This window comes from Phyllobates terribilis, unplaced genomic scaffold, assembly GCF_046119375.1.
Source record: "Phyllobates terribilis strain yellow unplaced genomic scaffold, ASM4611937v1 Scaffold_345__1_contigs__length_2012815, whole genome shotgun sequence".
Taxonomy (NCBI): Eukaryota; Metazoa; Chordata; class Amphibia; order Anura; family Dendrobatidae; genus Phyllobates; species Phyllobates terribilis.
In genome coordinates, this window is record NW_027363105.1 from 278,593 (window position 1) to 303,541 (window position 24,949).

Consider the following 24,949-nt stretch of genomic DNA (forward strand, 5'->3'; position numbering starts at 1 on the left):
TGGCAGGGCCCCTATGAGGTGGTAGAGAAAGTGGGGGAAGTCAACTTTAAGATCCACCAACCAGGGAAGAGGAAGCCCTACCAAATTTACCATGTTAACTTGATTAAGCCATGGCAAGATAGAGAGCCTGCGGAAGCTCCCTGTTTAGTGGCTGAGGCTGAGGCCGATGTGAAAGAGGTCAAGGTGGCAGAGTCACTGTCACATGCCCAAAAGCAACAGTGCAAAGAGTTGTTACAGCGAAATAAAGACATGTTTTCGGAGTTGCCAGGACTCACTCAGGTCATAGAGCATGAGGTTCTCACAGAGCCTCATGTTCGCGTCAATCTAAAACCATACCGGATCCCCGAAGCCCGCAGAGAGGTGATCTCTAAAGAAGTAAGGCGGATGCTAAACCTGGGAGTCATTGAAGAGTCCAAAAGTGGATGGTCCAGTCCTATAGTCTTAGTGCCGAAACCAGATGGGGAATGGCGGTTTTGCAACGACTATAGGAAGCTGAAGGAGGTCTCAAAGTTCGACGCCTACCCAATGCCTAGGGTAGATGAGCTTATCGAAAGGCTAGGACGGGCTCGGTACATCACCACTCTGGACCTCACCAAAGGATATTGGCAAATTCCCCTGTCCAAAGAGGCTAAGGAGAAGACAGCCTTCTCGACGCCAATACGTCAGGATGCCGTTTGGGTTGAAGGGAGCTCCGGCCACCTTCCAGAGAGCCATGGACCGGATCTTAGCACCCCACAAACAGTATGCAGCGGCCTACCTAGATGCTATCGTCATATTTAGCCAGGACTGGGAAAGTCATCTGGACAAAGTTCAAGCCATACTTGATGCCCTAAGGAAGGCGGGCTTTACTATCAACCCGAAGAAATGTGCCATGGGGATGGAGGAAGCCAAGTACCTAGGGTACGTGGTTGGTAGAGGGGAAATAAAACCACAAATAAATAAGGTTGAGGCGATCTTGAACTGGCCACAGCCCCTCTCGAAGAAGCAGGTCAGGGCGTTTCTAGGCATTGTGGGCTACTATCGAAGATTTGTCCCTAACTTTGCCCTGATAGCAGCCCCACTGATGGATCTTCTGAAAGGGATGAAGTCAGCTATGGCCAAGTGGTCCCCGGAAGCAGAAGCGACCTGCCAGGAATTGAAACTGGTCCTCTGTAAACAACCAGTCTTGGTGGCACCCAGCTTCTCCAAGGAGTTTGTGGTCCAGATGGATGCATCGGATGTCGGGCTGGGAGCAGTCTTGTCCCAGGAGATTAACGGAGAAGAACACCCTGTAAAATACCTCAGTCTGAAGCTCTCCGCTTGTGAGAAGGACTACTCCATTGTAGAAAAAGAATGTTTGGCCATTAAGTGGGCGTTAGACACTCTGAGGTATTACCTATTAGGTAGAAGGTTCAGGTTAGTGTCAGACCATGCCCCATTGAGGTGGATGCGAGAAAAGAAGGGAAACAATGCCAGAGTGACTAGGTGGTTCCTGGCTCTACAAGATTTTAGTTTCCAGGTAGAGCATAGGCCTGGGAAACAACATGGGAATGCCGCTGCCTTGTCAAGGATTTATTGTATGGTGACAGAAGGTGCCAAGCCCTACGGCTTTGGACAGAGGGGGGGTGTATGTAAGGTTGCTGCCGGACAGATCGTGGACGGGAGGTATGTGTCCTCGAAGTGCCATGCTTCGGTGATGTAGGATCCGGAGAAGCAGGCTCCAGCACACATAGTGCTGAGAGGAATTTAATGGGTCCGGATTACAGGGCCGGGTTTTATGAGCAGCTGAAAGAGCTGGGGGGGAACAGCTGCTCACTTACCTCCAGTCCGGTCTTGGAAGGCTAATTTAAGACAGCTGCGCCTGTCTCTGTCTGTCTGTGTTTGCTGGGCAAGGTGAGCAGACCTTGCAGGTGCTTCTTAGACTCTGCAGGAGGCAGAGAAAAGCACCTTGTTTAAACGGCTGAATCTGTGCTGCATGGACTTGTTATTTTGAGCTTTGTTCTGTTATTCCTTTTTGTGCCAGGAAAAGGCTGTAACTTTTGTTTCTTAACTGGTGTATGGACACTAAAATAAGCCACCAGTTTGTTTGAACCCGTGGACTGCATCACTGTGTGAACCTGTGCCTACCTCCAACGCGGCTCAGTGAGTACAAATCCCTACACTATCTATCTATCTATTTATCTATCTATCCATCTATCTATCCATCTATTTATTCATCTATCCATCTATCTATCCATCCATCATACATGGATAGATAGAAAGATAGATAGATACATATATGGATAGATAGATGGATAGATAGATATGAAATAGAGAATATAAGGATAGATAGATGATAGATAATCCTATGATATGATAGGTTTGATCGTGCATTTCCAATGTCTCTTACCACTGCGGCCATGATAGAGCATTTTCTACACTTTCTCGGTTCCCTCTTCCATTGCTGGAGGCTAACTTCTGCCGCATGAAATACAGTGGTGGCCAAAAGTATTGGCACCCCGGCAATTCTGTCAGATAATACTCAGTTTCTTCCTGAAAATGATTGCAATCACAAATTCTTTGGTATTATTATCTTCATTTAATTTGTCTTCAATGAAAAAACACAAATAGAATTGTCCTAAAGCCAAATTGGATATAATTCCACATCAAACCTAAAAAAGGGGATGGACAAAAGTATTGGCACTGTTTGAAAAATCATGTGATGCTTCTCTAATTTGTGTAATTAACAGCACCTGTAACTTACCTGTGGCACCTAACAGGTGTTGGCAATAACTAAATCACACTTGCAGCCAGTTAACATGGATTAAAGTTGACTCAACCTCTGTCCTGTGTCCTTGTGTATACCACATTGAGCATGGAGAAAAGAAAGAAGACCAAAGAATTGTCTGAGGACTTGTGAAACCAAATTGTGAGGAAGCATGAGCAATCTGAAGGCTACAAGTCCGTCTCCAAAGACCTGAATGTTCCTGTGTCTTCCGTGCGCAGTGTCATCAAGAAATTTAAAGCCCATGGCACTGTGGCTAACCTCCCTACATGTGGACGGAAAAGAAAAATTGACGAGAGATTTCAGCGCAAGATTGTGCGGATGGTGGATAAAGAACCTCGACTAACATCCAAACAAGTTCAAGCTGCCCTGCAGTCTGAGGGTACAACAGTGTCAACCCGTACTATCCGTCGGCGTCTGAATGAAAAGGGACTGTATGGTAGGATACCCAGGAAGACCCCACTTCTTACCCCGAGACATAAAAAAGCCAGGCTGGAGTTTGCCAAAACTTACCTGATAAAGCCTAGAACTGGAAGTGCATTGAGGTGAAGGTGAAGAGGTATTGGGAATCCTGCAGAAAATACCTGTGTGAATTGCGTGAAGAGGTATTGGGAATCCTGCAGAAAATACCTGTGTGAATTGCGTGAAGAGGTATTGGGAATCCTGCAGAAAATACCTGTGTGAATTGCGTGAAGAGGTATTGGGAATCCTGCAGAAAATACCTGTGTGAATTGCGGTGAGTGCTGCATTGTGATCTGCTGAGTGCTTTTCTACCTGTTTAGATTTATTGGGCTTTTTAAAATCTATTTTCTCACTACAGTTTTAGTTTCTTAGTTTACTACCTGTGTATTTAAAGGTTAACTACATTGCACTAAAATCCTGAGGTGTAGATTTACTCACAAGGGGTTAATTAAGGGGAAGGGGTCATAATTAAGGGTTTATAAGGGGCAGCTGGTTGGGCATAAAGTCCTTTGGAAGTGCATTGAGGTGAAGGGTACATTGCTGGAAAAGGAAAAAAAAAAAAAAACACTTTAAATCTCTTAGTTTGCGAGTGTGAACGAGCTGCGTGTGTCCGGAGCGTAAGTGCGAACGAAAGTAAGTGTGTGACTTGTTTTTCAGTGACTTTGGATTCAGGGAGTTTGGAAGGGAGGACTTAGGACTGAATTGCTGACTGTATTTCATTCTTTCTTTACTTTACTTTTTACTTAATTAATCCACCTGACCTACTTAGCTGATTCCCCCGTCCATACTTGATGCTTAATTGATCCCCCGTCCATACTTAACTGATCCCCTGTCAATATCTAATTGATACACTTGCACATCCCTAATTGATCCCCGTCCATACACCTATATATAAATAATTGTGTTTTGTACTTGTATATATATACTGACTGTATCCCCATATTTAGAATGACGTCCATGTTGGACGGAGCCGTGCAGTGTACATCTTGCGCAATGTATGCATTCCGTGAGCACCCACTCGAGGATCCATACTGCTGCGAGAGATGTGAGCATATCGTGCACTTGGAAGCCCAAATTCTGGATCTAAGTGCTCAGATAGCGGTACTGAGGAGCATCGACAACATAGAACGGAGTTTGCTGCTCACCGAGCAGACACTCAATGGGTCAATACTTGGGGTGGAGCATAGAGGGGAAGTGCAGGCTGAACAGGCAGGGAGCTGGATAACAGTAAGGAGGGATAGAGGGAAGAAGTATAGGAAGGCTGGTTCAGAACCGGCATTATTGGAGCATGACAGATCCTCTGACCGCCGGGGGAGTGTATGCTCCAGTAATGAGGGGGAGGGGGGAAGTGTAGGGCAGGCAAGACAGGTTCTGGTAGTGGGTGACTCTATTATTAGGGGGACAGACAGGGCAATCTGTCACAAAGACCGGGATCGCCGAACGGTGTGCTGCCTCCCTGGCGCTCGAGTCCGGCACATCGCGGATCGGGTTGACAGGTTACTGGGTGGGGCTGGCGAAGACCCAGCGGTCATGGTCCACATCGGCACCAATGACAAAGTGAGTGGTAGATGGAGGGTCCTTAAAAATGATTTCAGGGACCTAGGTAGGAAGCTAAGTGGCTAAAGAGTTGGTGCAAGGCAGAAGGGTTTGGGTTCATGGAGAACTGGGCCGACTTCGCGGTCGGATACAGGCTCTACCGTAGGGACGGGCTGCACCTCAATGGGGAGGGTGCAGCGGTGCTGGGGAAGAAGATAGCTAATAGGTTGGAGGAGTTTTTAAACTAGAGACGGGGGGGGGAAACCAAGGAAATAGGTGGGATGTGAGGCAAGCAAGGGGGAAGGGGAGAAGTGAATATAATGAGGGTGGAGAGGGGGGTGGGGATAGTACAGTTAGATCGTTAGAGAAGAATAGGATGCTAAATAACCCCAAAGTTTTATCTTGCATGCTGACCAACGCAAGAAGCCTGACCAATAAGGCGGATGAGCTGCGGGCGCTTATATGGGAGGAGAGGTATGACATCGTAGGTATAACAGAGACTTGGCTAGACGATAGCTACGACTGGGCGGTAAATTTATTAGATTATAGTTTATTTAGAAGGGACCAGAAACAGGGGAAAGGCGGAGGAGTCTGCTTATATGTAAAGTCATGTCTAAAACCCAGACTAAGGGAAGATATAGGAGAGGGAGAAGAGGGGGTCGAGTCCATGTGGGTAGAGATAGAGGGAACTAAAAATAATAATAAAATATTACTGGGGGTCTGCTATAAGCCACCCAATATAACAGAGGAGAATGAGAATCTGCTATTAGGACAAATAGACAAAGTAGCAAAACATAATGAAGTGATTGTAATGGGGGATTTCAACTACCCGGATATTGACTGGGAAACAGAAACCTGTAGATCTCAGAAAGGAAAAAGGTTCTTGACAAATATTAAGGATAATTATCTCTCCCAACTAGTGCAGGAACCAACGAGAGGGAAGGCCGTGTTGGACTTAATATTGACTAATAGGCCTGATAGAATAACTGAGGTACAGATAGGGGGGCACCTAGGTAATAGCGACCATAATATTATCGACTTCAAAATGCCCTTCAGTAGGGTTATCAATAAGGGAACAACAAAAACATTAAACTTTAGGAGGGCGAAGTTTGATCAGCTGAAAGAAAGCCTTCAACTTATTGACTGGGACAAAGTACTTAATCAATGGAATACGAATAGTAAATGGGAAACCTTCAAAAGAATTCTGAATACTCAGTGCGAGAGGTATATACCGTATGGGAATAAAAGGGCCAGAAATAAGAGGAAACCAATATGGTTGAACAAGAACGTAAAAGGGGCGTTAAATAGCAAAAAAGAGGCATTCAAGAGATTAAAACAGGAAAACAGTAAGGAGGCACTAATGTGTTACAAGGAAAAAACGAGAACCTGTAAAAAACAAATAAAAATAGCGAAGGAGGAAACAGAGAGACGTATTGCTAGGGAAAGTAGATCAAATCCCAAACTGTTCTTTACGTATATAAATAGTAAAAGGATTAAATCGGATAATATTGGACCAATAAAAAGTGAGGAAGGCAAAATCATAGAGAAAGATGAGGATAAAGCTAATCTATTAAATAATTTTTTTTTCGACAACTTTCACAAAGGAAATCAAACTAACAGGAGAAATGAGAAGTGACAAGCTTAATCCTCCACTAAGTATGACAAATCTAACCCAAGTTGAGGTACAGAAACGCCTCAGTAACATTAAAATAAACAAATCACCAGAACCTGATGGCATACACCCACGGGTACTAAGGGAACTAAGTAATGTGATAGACAGACCGTTATATCTTATATTTAAGGACTCTGTTGAGACTGGGTCTGTGCCACTTGATTGGCGACAGGCGAATGTAGTGCCAATATTCAAAAAGGGAGCGAAAAGTGACGCCGGAAACTATCGGCCGGTGAGTCTGACGTCCGTTGTGGGCAAAATTTTTGAAAGCTTCATTAAAGAGGCAATTACGGAGCATCTTGATGCTAATAATCTTTTAATCCCGAACCAACATGGATTCATGAGGAATCGCTCCTGCCAAACAAACCTGATTGACTTCTACGAGGAGGTTAGCTCTCGAGTAGATCAGGGGGAACCAGTGGATGTCGTGTATCTCGACTTCTCAAAAGCTTTCGATAGCGTGCCACATAATAGGTTGGTATACAAAATGAGAATGATGGGGCTGGGGGAAAATGTCTGCAAGTGGGTAGCTAACTGGCTAAGGGATAGAAGGCAGAGGGTGGTTATAAATGGAATATACTCAGATTGGGTAAGCGTCACTAGAGGCGTTCTTTACGGTAAGAGCAGTGAGAATATGGATTTCACAGAGTGAGGAGACGGTGATGTCAGATTCACTACACCAGTTCAAGCGGGGACTGGATGCATTTCTAGATACCAGGCAGATTTCAGCATATACTTAAAAATAAAATAAAATAGTAAGTTGATACAGGGATTTATTCTGACTGCTGGTTTCAGAGTCAGGAGGGAATTTTTCCTCAGGTGAAGATTGGCCAAATCATTTGGGGTTTTTGCCCTCCTCTGGATCAACTTTACCAATTACAGAACTAACAGGTCGAACTTGATGGACGCAAGTCTTTATTCGGCTTTACTAACTATGTTTACAAACTATGTTACTATGTTTTGGAAGAATGTTCTCTGGTCAGATGAGACAAAAGTCGAGCTTTTTGGGAAAAACCATCAACATAGAGTGTACAGGAAAAAAAAAGAGGCATTCAAAGAAAAGAACATGGTCCCTACAGTCAAACATGGCGGAGGTTCCCTGATGTTTTGGGGTTGCTTTGCTGCCTCTGGCACTGGACTGCTTGACCGTGTGCATGGCATTATGAAGTCTGAAGACTACCAACAAATTTTGCAGCATAATGTAGGGCCCAGTGTGAGAAAGCTGGGTCGCCCTTAGAGGTCATGGGTCTTCCAGCAGGACAATGACCCAAAACACACTTCCAAAAGCACTATAAAATGGTTTTAGAGAAAGCACTGGAGACTTCTAAGGTGGCCAGCAATGAGTCCAGACCTGAATCCCATAGAACACCTGTGGAGAGATCACAAAATGGCAGTTTGGAGAAGGCACCCTTCAAATATCAGGGACCTGGAGCAGTTTTCCAAAGAAGAATGGTCTACAATTCCAGCAGAGCATTGTAAGAAACTCATTGATGGTTACCGGAAGTGGCTGTTCGCAGTTATTTTGGCTAAAGGTTGTGCAACCAAGTATTAGGCTGAGGGTGCCAATACTTTTGTCTGGCCCATTTTTGGAGTTTTGTGTGAAATGATCAATGATTTGATTTTTGCTTCATTCTCTTTTGTGTTTTTTCCTTGCAAGCAAATTAAATGAAGATAATAATACCAAAGAATTTGTGATTGCAATCATTTTCAGGAAGAAACTGAGTATTATCTGATAGAATTGCAGGGGTGCCAATACTTTTGGCCACCACTGTAATAAGTGAGCTGTCATTTATTCATAAGACGTTCTATTCTTCAGAGCTGAGACTGTAAAATAAAAAGTGAAGAATAAAATATCTGATGACTGTTCTTTCACTGTGAGTAAGAAACAGATAATAAAATTAAAGGAAAAATAACTGAGGGGAGAACCCTGCAGGTTTATTGTCCTTCTATAGCTGTATGGTGGCAGGATGGTGACACTGCTGGAGTCCTGGTGAGGATCTGCATGATATTCATTTCTGTTGACTTTTTATTGCCAACATATTCTGCAGTGATGTACATATAGTCCCTGCCCACAATGCGGTACACATGAGGGACAATTTCATATTAAGCCAAGTAACCTATGATGTCAAGGTCTCATATTTACAAGGTGCTTATTGGCAATCTGAGCCGGCGAATGGCTCTGTGTCCGTATATTCGCTATATACTGCCCGCAATATCTTGTAGAAAGCTCACAGTGAATAAAATGTATAAATAGTTCTCTTTGGAGAATTTAATTAGATCCATTCATACCTTACCTTATAATGAGGACTTAAAGGGCTTTTATAACTAGGTAAAACAAGCTTAACGGGACTGTCCAGGACTTATATATTAATGACCGATTTTAGGATAAGTCATCAACAGGGTGGGACTGGGCTGGCGGGGTACCCTTCTGCAGAGGAGAGGGGGAGAAGAGAATGAAAAAATAAAAAAACCTGTGGTTTTAAGGGGCACGGGCCCTTTAAAAGCGCTGGCACAGTGTATGCAGGGACGCGCGTACGCGGCGTTCATTACCTGAACCGCCGCGACACACGTCCCAGTGAAGCAGCTGAAGCTGCGCGTCTCCCTTCCCCGGCCGGCGTATGACGTCACCGGAGAAGGAGGACACCGCACGGGAGAGCAGGAAGGTAAGAGGTGTCTGTGTGTGTGTCTGTGTGTATATGAGTGGATGCAAAATGGGATGGGCCCCTGGCTGGACACACAAGGGGGGGCCCGGCTAGACACACAAGGGGGGACCCTGGCTGGACACACAAGGGGGGGCCCGGATGGACACACAAGGGGGGCCTTGCTGGACACACAAGGGGGAGCCCTGGCTGGACACACAAGGGGGAGCCCTGGCTGGACACACAAGGAGAAGCCCTGGCTGGACACACAAGGGGGAGCCCTGACTGGACACACAAGGGGGAGCCCTGACTGGACACACAAGAGGGAACCCTGGCTGGACACACAAGGGGGAGCCCTGGCTGGACACACAAGGGGGAGCCCTGGCTGGACACACAAGGGGGAGCCCTGACTGGACACACAAGGGGGAGCCCTGGCTGGACACACAAGGGGGGAGCTGGATGGACACACAAGGGGGAACCCTGGCTGGACCCACAAGGGGGAGCCCTGGCTGGACACACAAGGGGAAGCCCTGACTGGACACACAAGAGGGAACCCTGGCTGGACACACAAGGGGGAACCCTGGCTGGACACACAAGGGGGAACACTGGCTGGACACACAAGGGTGAGAGCCTGGCTGGACACACAAGGGGGAACCCTGGCTGGACACACAAGGGGGGGAGCCTGGCTGGACACATAAGGGGGAGCCTGGCTGGACACATGGGAAAGGGTGGGCAGGATGGCTATATGGTGGGGCAGGCTGGACACATGGAGGCCAGGATGGATATGTGAGGGGGATGGATATATGGGGGGGCCGGATATATGGGGGGCGGGGCAGGCTGGACACATGATGGCCAGGATGGATATGTGGGGGGCAGGCTGGACACATGGGGGGCTAGGATAGATATGTGGAGGGGCAGGCTCGATACACGTGGGCTAGGATAAATATATGGAGGGGCCACGCTGGACATATGGGGGCCAGTATGGATATATGGGGGGTGTCAGGATGGATATATGCAGGGGGGAAGGGCAGGAAGGATATATGAGGGGGAGGCTGGACACATGGAGGCCAGGATGGATATATGGGGGGCAGGCTGGAAACATGGAGGCCAGGATGGATATATTGTGGGGGGCAGGCTGGACACATGGAGGCCAGGAAGGATATGTAGGGGGGGCATGCTGGACACATGGAGGCCAGGATGGATATATGGGGGGCAGGCTTGACACATGGGGCTTTAGGACAGATATATGGGAGGGGGCAGGCTGGACACATGGAGGCCAGGACAGATATATGGGGGGGCAGGCTGGAAACATGGAGGCCAGGATGGATATGTGAGGGGGCAGGCTGGACACATGGAGGCCAGGATGGATATATGGGGGGAACAGGAGGGCCACATGGGGGACTAGGATGGGTATATGGGAGGGGGCAGGCTCGATACACGTGGGCTAGGATAAATATATGGAGGGGTCACACTGGACATATGGGGGCCAGAAGGGATATATGGGGGGTGTCAGGATGGATATATGCAGGGAAGGGGGGGCCAGGATGGATATATGGGGGTGCCAGGCTGAACAAGGGACTTAATTACTGTTTGGGGCCAGATTGAGGAACATACTTTATTAGTTTATGGTGGCCAGTGAGGAACATTATTATTTTAGAGTCCAATTAGAGACATTATTACTTCTGTAATATAATTTACTTTTTAGGAAATTGTTTTCCATGGGATAGGACAAAAGCGGGCTCCTGTTACTGTGCAGGGCGGCACTATATCGCTTTTTTTCTTCAACTGGTGTAGTGTAGAAGTCGGGGGGTGGAGTGGGAATATTCCCTAGAAGAGATCAGTTATTGATAACTGTGTGTTATTTTCTGCAGAGATGATTCCTGGCTGGAAGAAGTGATGGCCGTCTGTGCCAGATGAAGAAGAAAAGCGAAGATGAAGGACTTCACCTAGAGACGTCACTGGTGAGTCAGTGTATTACATGTGACTCACCCCCTGGGCCGTGGGGCACTCGGATCCGGGCAATAGGGAGACGATGGGGGTAGTAGTGGCGACCCGGTTCCGTGGCTCAGGGTGGTCAGGCCAATGGTAGTCTGCTATGTTCTGCTGATAATGTCCGACTACGCCACCCGTGGATTGCGGTTATTAGGAACCGCCGCTGCATGCAGACCGCTGGGGCTGATGAGGTGTGCAGCTAGGGTAGTGTGACTCTCCACGGGAAGAGTGCGGCCCCAGGGCAGTATAATGGATGTTGGGAGTGATGGTAGTGGGAGTCCCAGTGCTGATAGTGCTGGAGGAGCAAGGAGCACACAGACAACAGGTTGCAGTCCAGGGTCTTTACTAAACAGGTAAACTGACCCACAAACAGTCCCGGCTAGGAGGGGACCTGGATGTCTGAGAGCAACGGGGAAATTGGCCCTGGTCAGGGTGAGGGTGTAGGCCTACCGTGCTTTCTGCGCTCCTTCTGGCTATCTCCTCCTGATAGGGTAACAGCCCACGTTTCCGAGCTTTCCGTGTTTTCTCGCCTGTATGGCCTGCGACGTGGGTTCCTTTCTCCTCCCAGCCTTGTATGGCTTTACTGGTCCCTTCTGTTGTGGCAGGGCCTCCAGGCTTCTTAGGCCAAGGAATATACAGTCCCTTGCGGACTGGTTCTCTGCTGGGGGATGTGGAATCCTTCCAGCCTCAGACACCAAAGTCTGGTAGATTAAGTCTGTTATCTGCCAAGACAGGCTTGCTTCGCCTCTTGTCTCTGGCTTGTGGCTCTCCTCCTGCCACACTTCCTCTTAGGTGCAGTGCAACTGTCTGTCCCTGCTCTGCTGAGACACGTCTCAGTCCTGAGACAGGTCATCTGGGTTCTCTCTAACCCTGCCCCCAGCACCAGCTTTTATAGGGGCAGCCTGCTCCCCCTACTGGCCTGAGACAGGAGGCATTGCATGCTAATGTTCCCCTGACTAGAGAACCTCCCCCCTGCTCTCAGACACAGCTTTAATTACACTTGTGGCATCCAGGCCAGGGTGACACATTCCCCCCTAGTGAAATTTAGTACTCCGGGACTAAACAGTAAACAAAGACAATATGCAAAACAATAAAACATTAATAGACAGACGACGCACAAATTGAGTTCTTAAGGTCACAGTGTGGCCTGTGACCGGGTGTCCATATCACCAGCACAACGGGGAACCTTAACCAGGTGGGGGTCTGTCCTACCCCAAGTCCTTCACAGTCTTAGTTCATTCCTGGGTTAGGCTCTGAACGCAGTCCATACAAGGTCCCGGTTATAAAAAGTCCATAACCTGTGAGTCCTTACGGTAGCTGCAAGAAACTGAAACAGAGTATTACCAAACATGCATGTAACTTTGCAAACAATTCAACATTTGGCAACAGGGTTATTTACAATTTTAGTACACTATATTCTCCAGCGAGCGGGTATCTGTCCCTTTGTGCTCCTGGTTGACCTACGTAGCCCACTGTCTGGTGGTGGACTGACTTGGCTTTCCCCACTAGCGTTAGGGGTGCAGCTACCAGCTGGGTGTACAGGTAGGGCAGGCAGCTGTCTGCGGGTCCTTTGGCATACCGCAGGCATGGCAGGCTCACTGTCAGCAGAGGGTTGACTCTCCTGGGCTGCTGGTACAGGCTCTTCTGCCTCTGGAACTGCTTGCTCCTCTTCACCTTCCGGCTCTGGTGTTGGTTGTTGCTGTGCCGGTTGCAGGAAATGCAGGACAAGTACCACTATGGCATCATTTATGCGAGTCCAGGACTGAGGAAACTCTCCGAGAACGGTGCTGATCATTTCTTCCTTGTCCTCTGCGGGTTCAAGGTCACTCTGATCCTCTTCTGCACTACGGAGTTGCTCGGGGCACCTTTTGAGATGGTCTCTGGAGACGACACTAGTGGTTTCTCCTCCGTCCTTGGTGATTACGCACACCTTTGGGTTGTCGTGGTCAGACTGCAGTACGGTGTAGGGTTCCCTTTCCCACTGGTCGTCCAACTTATGTAGCCTTCTTTTTCGCTTTAGGACTTGCTCACCAGGTTCTAGGGGACTAGCAGGGGCGTGTTGATTGAAGAGTCTTTCTTGCTTCTCTCTCACCTGGGCCAGGCTCTTCTCCACACTCTCCTGTACCTTCTTGTACTGCAGTTGCCTTTCCGTATCCCAGTCCGCATCCGGGGAGGTGTCCTCAGGTATTAGGACTCCCATCTCCAGGTCTACGGGCAGCTTTCCTGGTCTAGCTCGCATCAGGTAAGCCGGGGTGCAGTTTGTAGCATTCACCAGGATATTGTTGTATAGGTCTATCAGGTCCGGCAGTTTTTCTGGCCACAGGCTGCGTTCCTCCAGGGGCAACGTCTTCAGGAGATCAATGACTATATTGTTCATCTTCTCACACATCCCGTTGGTTTGGGGGTGGTAAGGCGTTGTACGAATCTTCTTACAGCCATAGAGGTTGCAGAACTCCTGGAAGATTTCAGCCTCGAACGCTGGACCCTGGTCTGTCAGGACCTGTTCCGGATACCCGTGTGGACGGCAGAAATATTGCTGGAAGGCTCTGGCCGCTGTTTGGGCTGTCAAGTCCTTTACCGGGACCACCACTAGAAAACGGGAATAGTGGTCCACGATTGTCAGGGCATAGATGTATCCTGACCGGCTGGGAGCCAATTTGACATGGTCCAGAGCTACCAGCTCAAGAGGCTGCGTGGTGATGATGGGCCTCAAGGGTGTCTTCTGGCTGGCACGGTCCTTCCTCCTTAGGTGACAAGGGCCACAGTCTCTGCACCATTTTTCTACAGCTCCTCTCATGCCGACCCAAAAGAATCTTCCTCTTAGTAGGAACTCCAGTTTCTTCCAACCGAAGTGTCCCGCTCTGTCATGGTAAGCCCCCAGGACCATAGCTGCATCCCTCCTTGGGACCACGACTTGCCAGGTCAGCTCGTGCGTCCGGTGGTTGACAATCCTTCTGCACAACTTGCCTTCGTAGAGGAACAGCTTGCTCTTCTCCTTCCATAGCTGCTTGGCTTCCTCTGGGGCATCTGGATCTAAGCGGGCGTCTTCCCGGGTCAGCAGATCTTTCACCAGGCGGACTGCAGGGTCACTATCTTGGGTCTCGGCCCAGCTGTGGTGAGGTAGGGGATTCATCATCACAGTTGTTAGATCCTCCTCCTTCACGCGGTGAGAGTGTTGAGCGGCTCCATACCGGTGAAACGCGGGGAGTTCTACCTCCTCCAGCTCTTCTGGGTCTTCGTCACCTTCAGGTAAGTGAGGCATCCTTGATAGGGCGTCCGCGTTGGAGTTGGTTTTGCCTGCCCGGTAATTGATCACGAAGTCATAGTTGGAGAGACGGGCCATCCACCGCTGTTCCAGGGCACCCAGTCTTGCATTGTCCAGGTGTGTCAACGGGTTGTTGTCCGTGTACATGGTGAACTTTGCGGAGGCCAGGTAATGCTTGAAGCGTTCCGTCACGGCCCACACCACCGCCAAGAATTCTAGCTTGAAGGAGCTGTAATTCTCCGGGTTCCTCTCGGTGGGCCTCAGCTTCCGGCTGGCGTATGCGATCACCCGTTCTCTGCCCTGTTGGTTTTGGGACAATACGGCTCCCAGTCCCACATTACTGGCATCTGTGTGGAGAATGAAAGGCTGGCCATAATCAGGGTAGGCCAGGATCTCATCCCCTGTGAGGGCCATCTTTAGCTGGCGGAAGGACTCCTCTTCCGGTTTATCCCACTTGAAGGGCGGCTTTTGCCTCCTGGACTTAGACTGTCCGATCAGGAGGTCCTGCATAGGAGCTGCCATCTTGGTGAACCCGGGGATGAATCTTCGGTAGTAGCCTACCAACCCGAGAAACTGTCTCACCTCTTTGATGTTCGAGGGGCTTGGCCAGCTCTTGATTGCCGCGACCTTGTCAGGGTCGGGGGCCACTCCTTCCGCGCTTACCACGTGCCCTAGGTACTGGACCTTTGGTTTCAGCAGGTGACACTTCGATGGTTTCACCTTCAGGCCATAGCCTGCCAGGGCTTCGAACACCTCGGCCAGGTGCTTCAGATGGTCCTCGTAGGTCTTCGAATAGACGATCACGTCGTCCAGGTAAAGGAGGACCGTCTCGAAGTTTCGGTGCCCTAGACAGCATTCCATCAGCCGCTGGAAGGTCCCTGGTGCGTTGCAGAGCCCGAAAGGCATGCAGTTGAATTCGCTCAGTCCCATCGGGGTGGTGAAGGCGGTCTTCTCCTTGTCAGCCTCTGCCACAGGAACCTGCCAGTACCCGCTAGTAAGGTCCAAAGTAGAAAAGAAGTTAGCTGATTTTAGTGCGGCTAAAGACTCCTCTATTCTAGGCAGCGGATATGCGTCTTTGTGAGTGATACGGTTGATTTGTCTATAGTCGACGCACATTCTCATGGTGCCGTCTTTCTTTTTGACCAGAACCAAGGGGGCTGCCCAGGGGCTACAGCTGTCTCTAATAACCCCAGCTTCTTTCATCTCTCTTAGCATGCCCCTTGCGTTCTGATAATGTGCAGGGGGTACAGGTCTGTGCCTCTCTTTTATCGGTGGGTGGCTCCCTGTGGGGATGTGGTGTTCTATCCCCTTTACTCTGCCGAAGTCTAGCGGGTACTTACTAAAGACTCTCTCGTACTCCTGTACCACCCGGTAGACTCCTTGTTTTTGGTGCAGGGGAGTGGAGTCAGCACCCACGTGGAGTTTCTGGCACCAGTCCTCCTTTTGTTTCTGGGAGCCATTACCCTCCGCCTGAGGAGATGGAGGCAAGGGTTCCACGGCCCTGATAGCTTTGTGTTCGACCACAAACAGCTTGGCGAGTGTAGCGTACCTGGGTAAGTGTACCTCCCTCTCCCCAATGTTGAGAATGCGGACGGGCACCCTCCCATGACGGACATCAACCACCCCCCGGGCTGTCAAAATGGTGGGCCTGCTGTCTGAGTACACGGGTTCTACCATGGCTTGGTAGTCTCTACCTCTCAACCCGATTGCAGTCCGACACCAGATCATCATTTCACTTTTGGGAGGCATGGAAATGGGGAATGGGTCACTCAGTCTTACGCTACCGATCTCACCACCAGACAGTTCTACCTGCTGCCGTCTCATCAGGGCTTTTATCTCCTTGTTGAGGACTCTCTGTTGGCTGGAACTAGCATTCACCGCCACCTGTTGTAAGATTACAATTACCTCTGAAAGACAATTTTCAATTACATTAGTACCCACAGTTATTTTAGGGTGACTTTCACGACGGTCAATGTCCACAATAATCACTCCCTGTGCCGGTAGTTCAACTTTACCAATCTTAATGGTCATCTCCTTGAACCCCATCTGCGGCACGGGTAAGCCATTACTGGCGATGATGCTCAAGTTACCGTCTGGATACCGTGTGATATCAGCATTAGTCCAATACTGCTTAAAAAGTACATAAGGGATAGTGGTTACTTGTGACCCAGTATCCAGCAAGGCGCTCATGGGGATACCGTCCAGCACCACGGGTAAAACCGGGCGCCCCCCAACGTACTTATTACGCCAATTGTAAGGGCCTGGTGATCTTATGCCTGGGGGTTGGCCCTCTGCCCCAGGTTGGACCCGTTTAAATTACAGTACCTGGAAATGTGTCCGGGCTGGTTGCATCGACAGCAAATGGGCTGTCCATCCTCTGCGTAGCGGTCTGTGGGCCTCCCTCGGAACGACGGGATCCTCCTCTGTCGACGCCATGGGACATCCTCCGGACTTGAAGCCAGCTCGATGGGTTTTGACGGGTCCACTTGCAACGCCTGGACGGTCCTGGTCAACGCCGCGACGCTCCTGGTCAGCTCCTGGACTTGTTGGTGCAGATCTTTCGACGGGGCTTGGTTCAGGGCCTGTGCATCAGCCTCCACGGAGTCCATAGAGGAGGGCGCCGCCTCCTGGTGGTAAGTGATAGCAGGGCGCCGGGGGTTTATAGCGCCACTGGTTGCAGATTCACGGAGCACCCTTATGGCCCTGTCCTTAAATTGGGCAAAGGTAAGGTCGAGGTTCTGAAAGAACATGAGGCGCAGTTGGGCCCTGTGGGCGCTAGACAGCAGACCTTCTATGAATTGTTCTGTTAGCAGCTTATCCGTTTCCTGCACACTGCCAGGGTCAGTTTGTTGAATAGCCCTCAAGGCTTCCTGCAGATTTAGGGCATAGTCTCTGATGCTGTCCTGTGCCCGCTGCTTACATCCATAGAACCTCATTTTAATCTCAGCGGAGGTACGTGTGTCAAAGGTACCCCGCAGCCGGGCCAGAATACCCTTCACAGTCCTTTTCTCCTCAGTGGGCCATGATTTTACCTCCCGCTGGGCTGCGCCAGTTAACTGCCCTGTTAATATGCTGACCTTCTGTTCCTCTGTCAGGGGGTAAACGTGGAACAAACTGTATAGCCTTTCCTTGAAGTCAGTTAGGGCATGGGGCTCCCCTGAGTATTTGGGCAGCCAGGCCGCTCCAGGGATGTAGGGCAAGGAAAAGGGCATCACCGCTGCTGCAGTTGCGTTGGTGGTAGTGGGCGCCTCTGTGTCCGTCATCTTCCTCCCCCGCTAGTTACGCGTGGCCTACCTTCCGACGATCCTCTTCTGTAGGCCGCGGCTCCGCTGCTGCTGCTATGGACGAGGACCTGGCGTCGCGTCCTGATGACGTCAGCGTCGCTCTCTCTCCCTTCCAGGACCTTGCGCAGCGTCGGTGCGTGAGGCGGAGCTTCGGATCTCGCGCGGTTTTGACGTCCACGCCCCTCTTCTTCCCGCGCGGCGTCCTGAAGATGGCGTCCGATGGCGGGAAGCAGCTGCGGATGGCGGGAAGGCGGCAGAAGACGGCGGGAAACGGTCCAAGATGGCGTCCGATGGCGGGAATCGGCTCCGGATGGCGGGAAAAGACTCCGGACGGCGGGAAACTTTGCCACAGGTAAGTTACAAAAGTCTTTTTCAGGCACGCAGTACCCGGTGGTTGCGGGCACGAAATCCTGCCGACTACGCCAAAGCTGACTCGCCCCCTGGGCCGTGCGGCACTCGGATCCGGGCAATAGGGAGATGATGGGGGTAGTAGTGGCGACCCGGTTCCGTGGCTCAGGGTGGTCAGGCCAATGGTAGTCTGCTATGTTCTGCTGATAATGTCCGACTACGCCACCCATGGATTGCGGTTATTAGGAACCGCCGCTGCATGCAGACCGCTGGGGCTGATGAGGTGTGCAGCTAGGGTAGTGTGACTCTCCACGGGAAGAGTGCGGCCCCAGGGCAGTATAATGGATGTTGGGAGTGATGGTAGTGGGAGTCCCAGTGCTGATAGTGCTGGAGGAGCAAGGAGCACACAGACAACAGGTTGCAGTCTAGGGTCTTTACTAAACAGGTAAACTGACCCACAAACAGTCCCGGCTAGGAGGGGACCTGGATGTCTGAGAGCAACGGGGAAATTGGCCCTGGTCAGGGTGAGGGTGTAGGCCTACCGTGCTTTCTGCGCTCCTTCTGGCTATCTCCTCCTGATAGGGTAACAGCCCACGTTTCCGAGCTTTCCATGTTTTCTCGCCTGTATGGCCTGCGACGTGGGTTCCTTTCTGCTCCCAGCCTTGTATGGCTTTACTGGTCCCTTCTGTTGTGGCAGGGCCTCCAGGCTTCTTAGGCCAAGGAATATACAGTCCCTTGCGGACTGGTTCTCTGCTGGGGGATGTGGAATCCTTCCAGCCTCAGACACCAAACTCTGGTAGATTAAGTCTGTTATCTGCCAAGACAGGCTCTCTTCGCCTCTTGTCTCTGGCTTGTGGCTCTCCTCCTGCCACACTTCCTCTTAGGTGCAGTGCAACTGTCTGTCCCTGCTCTGCTGAGACACGTCTCAGTCCTGAGACAGGTCATCTGGGTTTTCTCTAACCCTGACCTCAGCACCAGCTTTTATAGGGGCAGCCTGCTCCCCCTACTGGCCTGAGACAGGAGGCATTGCATGCTAATGTTCCCCTGACTAGAGAACCTCCCCCCTGCTCTCAGACACAGCTTTAATTACACTTGTGGCATCCAGGCCAGGGTGACACACATGTACACTTACACTACACACGTGGTCAAAACTGTTGGTACCCCTCGTTTAATGAAAGAAAAACCCACAATGGTCACAGAAATAACTTGAATCTGACAAAAGTAATAATAAATTAAAAATCTATGAAAATGAACAAATGAAAGTCAGACATTGCTTTTCTGCTTCCACAGAATAAAAAAAAAAAAAATAAACTGATAAAACAGGCCTGGACAGAAATGATGGTTCTTCTTAACTTTATATTTTGCTGAACAACCTTTTGAGGCAATCACTGCAATCAAACGACTCCTGTAACTGTCAATGAGACTTCTGCACCTCTCCACAGGTATTTTGGCCACTCCTCATGAGCAAACTGCTCCAGTTGTCTCATGGTTGAAGGTTGCCTTTTCCAGACGGCATGTTTCAGCTCTTTCCAAAGATGCTCAATAGGATTTAGGTCAGGGCTCATAGAAGCCACTTCAGAATAGTCCAATGTTTTCCTCTTAGCCATTGTTGGGTGTTTTTAGCTGTGTGTTTTGGGTCATAATACTGTTGCAAGACCCATGACCTGCGACTGAGACCACGCTTTCTGACACTGGGCAGCACATTTCTCTCTAGAATCCCTTGATAGTCTTGAGATTTCATTGTACCCTGCACAGATTCAAGACACCCTGTGCCAGATGCGGCAGACCAGCCCCAAAACATAAAAGAGACTCCTCCGTGTTTCACAGTAGGGACAGTGTTCTTATCTTGATATGCTTCATTTTTCCATCTGTGAACATAGATCTGATGTGCCTTGCCAAAAACTTCCATTTTTGTCTCATCTGTCCATAGGGCATTCTCCTAAAAGCTTTGTGACTTGTGAACATGTAGTTTGGCAAATTCCAGTCTGGCTTTTTTATGATTTTTTTTCAACAATGGTGTACTCCTTGGTCGTCTCCCATGAAGTCCACTTTAGATCAAACAACGACGGATGGTGCGATCTGACACTGATGTTCCTTGAGCTTGAAGTTTACCTTTAATCTCTTTAGAAGTTTTCCTGGGCTCTTTTGTTACCATTCATATTATTCGTCTCTTTGATTTGTTATCAATTTTCCTCCTGCGGCCACGTCCAGGGAGGTTGGCTACAGTCCCATGGATCTTAAATTTCTGAATAATATGTGCAACTGTAGTTACAGGAACATCAAGCTGCTTGGAGATGGTCTTATAACCTTTACCTTTAACATGCTTGTCTATAATTTTCTTTCTAATCTCCTGAGACAACTCTTTCCTTTGCTTCCTTTGGTCCATGTTGAGTGTGGTACACACCATGTCACCAAACAGCACAGTGAGTATCTGTAGCCCTATATACAGGCCCACTGACTGATTACAAGATTGTCGACACCTGTGATGCTAATTAGTGGACACAACTTGATTTAACATGTCCCTTTTGTCACATTATTTTCAGGGGTACCATCATTTCTGTCCAGGCCTATTTCAAGAGTTTAATTTTTTTTTAAATTCTGTGGAAGCAGGGTTGAAAAGCAATGTCTGACTTTCATTTGTTCATTTTCATCGATTTTTAATTTATTATTACTTTTGTCAGATTCAAGTTTTTTCTGTGACCATTGTGGGTTTTTCTTTCATTAAACGAGGGGTACCAACAATTTTGACCACGTGTGTATATAGTATATACAGAGCTCCTGTGTATGTCACTGGTGATCACTGTATTACCTATACACTATATACAGAGCTCCTGTCTATAATGTCACTGGTGATCACTGTGTTACCTGTACACTGACACTATATACAGAGCTCCTGTGTATAATGTTGCTGGTGGTAATAACAGTGTTGTTAGTATTGTGGTTTTGTATTCATGATCAGTATTGTAGTATTTGGTCACCTTGGGGTGGTAATATATGGTCTGGTCATAGTTTGGCCATATTTGTTCCTTGTATGTGGTATTATTCGGTCACTATGTAGTGGTAATATGTGATCTAGTCAAGGTGTGGCGATATTTGTCCCTTTTGTATGTGGTATTATTGGTGTTGATATAGTGGACTGTGTTGTGTATGGCGGTCATTTTATTCTCGCTGATCTTAACTAGGAAAAGATTTTTTTCCATTAGGCCACAGCCCCACCATCAGTATTTGGTCAGTATTTTTCTCAGGAGTGGCTGCCGAAACCAGGAATGGTTGATTAATGCAGAATTGGTGACTTGTTTCTATTATACCTTTTCTCTGATTGTTCATCACCTGTTTTGGCTCCCACTCCTGAGAAAAAATACTGACTGGACACTGACCGAATACTGATAGTAGGGCCGTGGCCTTAGCGATTAAATACTTGGACAAGAGCGGCAGAGATGCACTTACAGGGGTTCTCCGGTGAAAACAAGTAATCACCTCTCCACAGGATCATTGATAATATTGATTGGTGGGGGTCTGACTGCTTGCACACACCGGCAGAATGTGGAGCTTTTCTCCCCATTAGACTGGAGCGGCATGTGAGATGCGACCACTGATCCATTCATTCTCTCAGTGGCTGTGAGCGCTGCTCTTTTTTGCAAGTCTCTAAGAGAATGAATAGAGCTGCGGTCAGACGTCCCACCTGCCGCAGCATTTTAAAATAGGGATAAGTGTTCTGTCAGGGATAAAACTTCCCCATTCTTCCGATAGGTGCGTTTTCCAATGTTCGGACACAAATGCTCAATAAGTGATCACCTATCCTGTAGAGCCCATGGATCGGTGATAACTTGTTTTAACTAGTGTTGAGCGAGTATGTTCTGTCCGAGTATGCTCGGCCCGAGCTCCGAGTATTTACAGCTGCTCGGTGATATGGTTGAATCGCTCCCGTGTGCATGATTTGCAACTGTTTGACAGCTTTAACCCCTTAACGACATGTCACGTATTAGTACGCGCATGTCGTTATCCTCCGGTTCAGTGAGGGCTCCGGCGCTGAGCCCGCACTGAACCAAGCACATGTCAGCTGATTATTACAGCTGACATGTGCCCGCAACAGGCGCGGGTGGAATTGCTATGAGCGCCATCTAGTGGTCGGTGCTCATAGGACAGGACCATTTCTGCTGCATACAGGGGATCTGCTGGTTCCCTGTATGTAGCAGAGGTGATCGGACAGTTGCTGCTTCAAGTCTCCTATGTAGAGTACAGAAGCAAGCAAAAAGTGAAAAAAAAAGTTTTAAAAAATATGAAAAAAAATAAAAAAATTTAAAAGTTTAAATCACCCCCCTTTCGCCCCATTCAAAATAAAATCATAAAATAAACCCCACATACACATATTTGGTATTGCCGCGTTCAGAATCGCCTGATCTATCAATATAAAAATAGAATTAATGCGATCGGTAAATGGCGTAATGAGAAAAAAATTCTAAACGCCAGAATTACGTTTTTTGGTCACCGTAAAATTGCAATAAAATGCAATAACGGACGATCAAAACATCGGATCTACCCCAAAATAGCATCTATAAAAACTTCAGCTCGGTTCACAAAAAATAAGCCCTCACCCTGCCCCAGATCCCGAAAAATGGAGACGCTACGGGTCTCGGAAAATGGCACCATTTTTTTTTTTTTTTACCAAACTTTGGATTTTTTTTTCATCACTTAAATAAAAAAGAACCTATACATGTTTGGTGTCTACGAGCTCTTAATGACATGGAGAATAATAATGGCAGGTCAGTTTTAGCATTCAGTGAACGTGGTAAAAAAAAATTAAAAAAAACCTCAGTGGTATTGCACTTTTTTTGGAATTTCACGGCGCTTGGAATTTTTTTCCCGTTTTCCCGTACACGGCATGGTAAAACTAGTAATGGCGTTGAAAAGTACAACTCGTCCCGCAAAAAATAAGCCCTAACATGGCCATATTGACCAAAAAATAAAAACGCTATGGCTCTGGGAACAAGTGGAGCAAAAAGCGAAAATGCAAAAACGGAAAATGCTCCGCGGCTTAAGGGGTTAATACATGTGAGGAATGTCTATTTCTTACACATTCGGAAAATTATTTGCTAACTAATAGTGATCACCAAAATGATGGCTCTTTAGACAGTGGTGTTTTTCCACTATTTTATGGTGTTTTATATGTTTGTTAGTTTGTTACTACATGTATATGTGTCAGGAAACATTTGTATTTAATAAATTGATATATTTTCATAGATTGATATTGCTATTGATCACTATTTATTTATTTTTTTCTTTATCATTTTGGTGATCACTATTAGTTAGCATCTCCTCTTTCCCAAAAATAATTTTCCACTTGTTAGTTCATGAGATGCTGCAGGTAGATCCCGTTTATTAGATGGTGCCCTCCTCATTTATGGTGGTTATTTCTTACACATTCCTCACATGTATTAAAACCGTCAAACAGTCGCAAATCATGCACACGGGAGCGATTCAACCATATCACCGAGCAGCTATAAATACTCGGAGCTCGGCCCGAGCATACTCGCCGAAAGGGTTAACAGAACATACTCGCTCAACACTAGTTTTAACCAAAGAAGCCCTTTAATGCAAACATGTCCATCCCAGTTAGAGTGTCGCCCAGTAGATGTGCAGGAGCCGCCAGTCAATGCTCCACTATAACAGCGAGAGCGGATAACAGATATTTGCATCTTGCTGTAGGTGGGCCCCTAGAGTTAATTTCCCCTGTGGGCCCCAGACACCGCAGTCCGACCCTGGTCATCAATATCAGATCAGTGAGGTTCCAACACACGGCCCCCTCACCAATAAGACAGCAGCTGGAAATACTCAGCGTAGAGAGCCCAAACAGCACAGCGCTGTACACTGTGTAGTGGCCGATCTTGGTACTGCAGCTCCTATTGAAATGATTGTGATCTGAGCTGTAGTACCCGAAACCAGCCATTGCACAGTGTGCGGAGCTGTGCTATTCCAGCTCTTAACACTGTGTACATCATCTTGCAGAAGTAGCTGATGTCTGGGGATTTCAGGTGTCAGACCCCCACTAATCACTGTATGAGTTCTGCTCTACTCCTTTATTAAAGGGGTGGTCTTGTGTTCCTCTGATCAGAAGCTGAAGATTTACAGTTCTGGCCGGTGGCTTGGCTGAGCCGCTTGTCTGAATTGTGCCCTCTTGCATTCTGCGGGCAGAGGCGGCTTTGCCTCTGCAGAATGGGACAGGCACAGGGGCGCTGAAGTCCACCAGTCTGCAAGTGAGCGCTTCTTGCCAAGGAGACCAGCCACTTCTCAGGTGGTCAGTAACCATAGCAATGAGCTGTACACTGCAGAATTAAAAATCTTTTCCTTCTTGAGAACAGAGAAGATTTTGAATAAGAAGGAAATTGCAAAGTTTCTTGTTTTTACAAGCTCTTTGCAATCTTAGCCTTTTAATACATTCATTTTATTTAGTTATATATTTATTTTACTCTCTTATATAGCGCCGTTAGATTTCGTAGCACCTTACAGACATTATCATCACTGTCCCCATTGGGGCTCACAATATGAATTCCCTATCAGTATGTCTTTGGAGTGTGGGAGGAAACCGGAGAACCCGGAGGAAACCCATACAAACACGGGGAGAACATACAAACTCCTTGCAGATGTTGTCCTTGCTATTATATGAACCCAGCCCCACAGCGTTAATCATTGACCCACCATGTTGCCCACATTCCTCGGCTTTTTTAAGATTTTCTGCAATGAATAAGAACACTGAAGAAAATCTAGATTGATCAACATTTCCTATCACAAATGCAGTTGCTGCAAAACTTGTCCATAGTCCTGTTCCCAGCTGAAAATTGGATACAATTGTATCTTGTGTAGACAATGCTCTGTGAGCTAAATAGCCGGGATCCACTGCTACAAGGCAGGAAACAGACAGATTCTGCTGATGGGTTCTGCTCCCAGAGCATTATTCAGCCTGGACATCTCAGCTCAGAGCAAAACCAGCTATAAGGCTGTGTGCACACC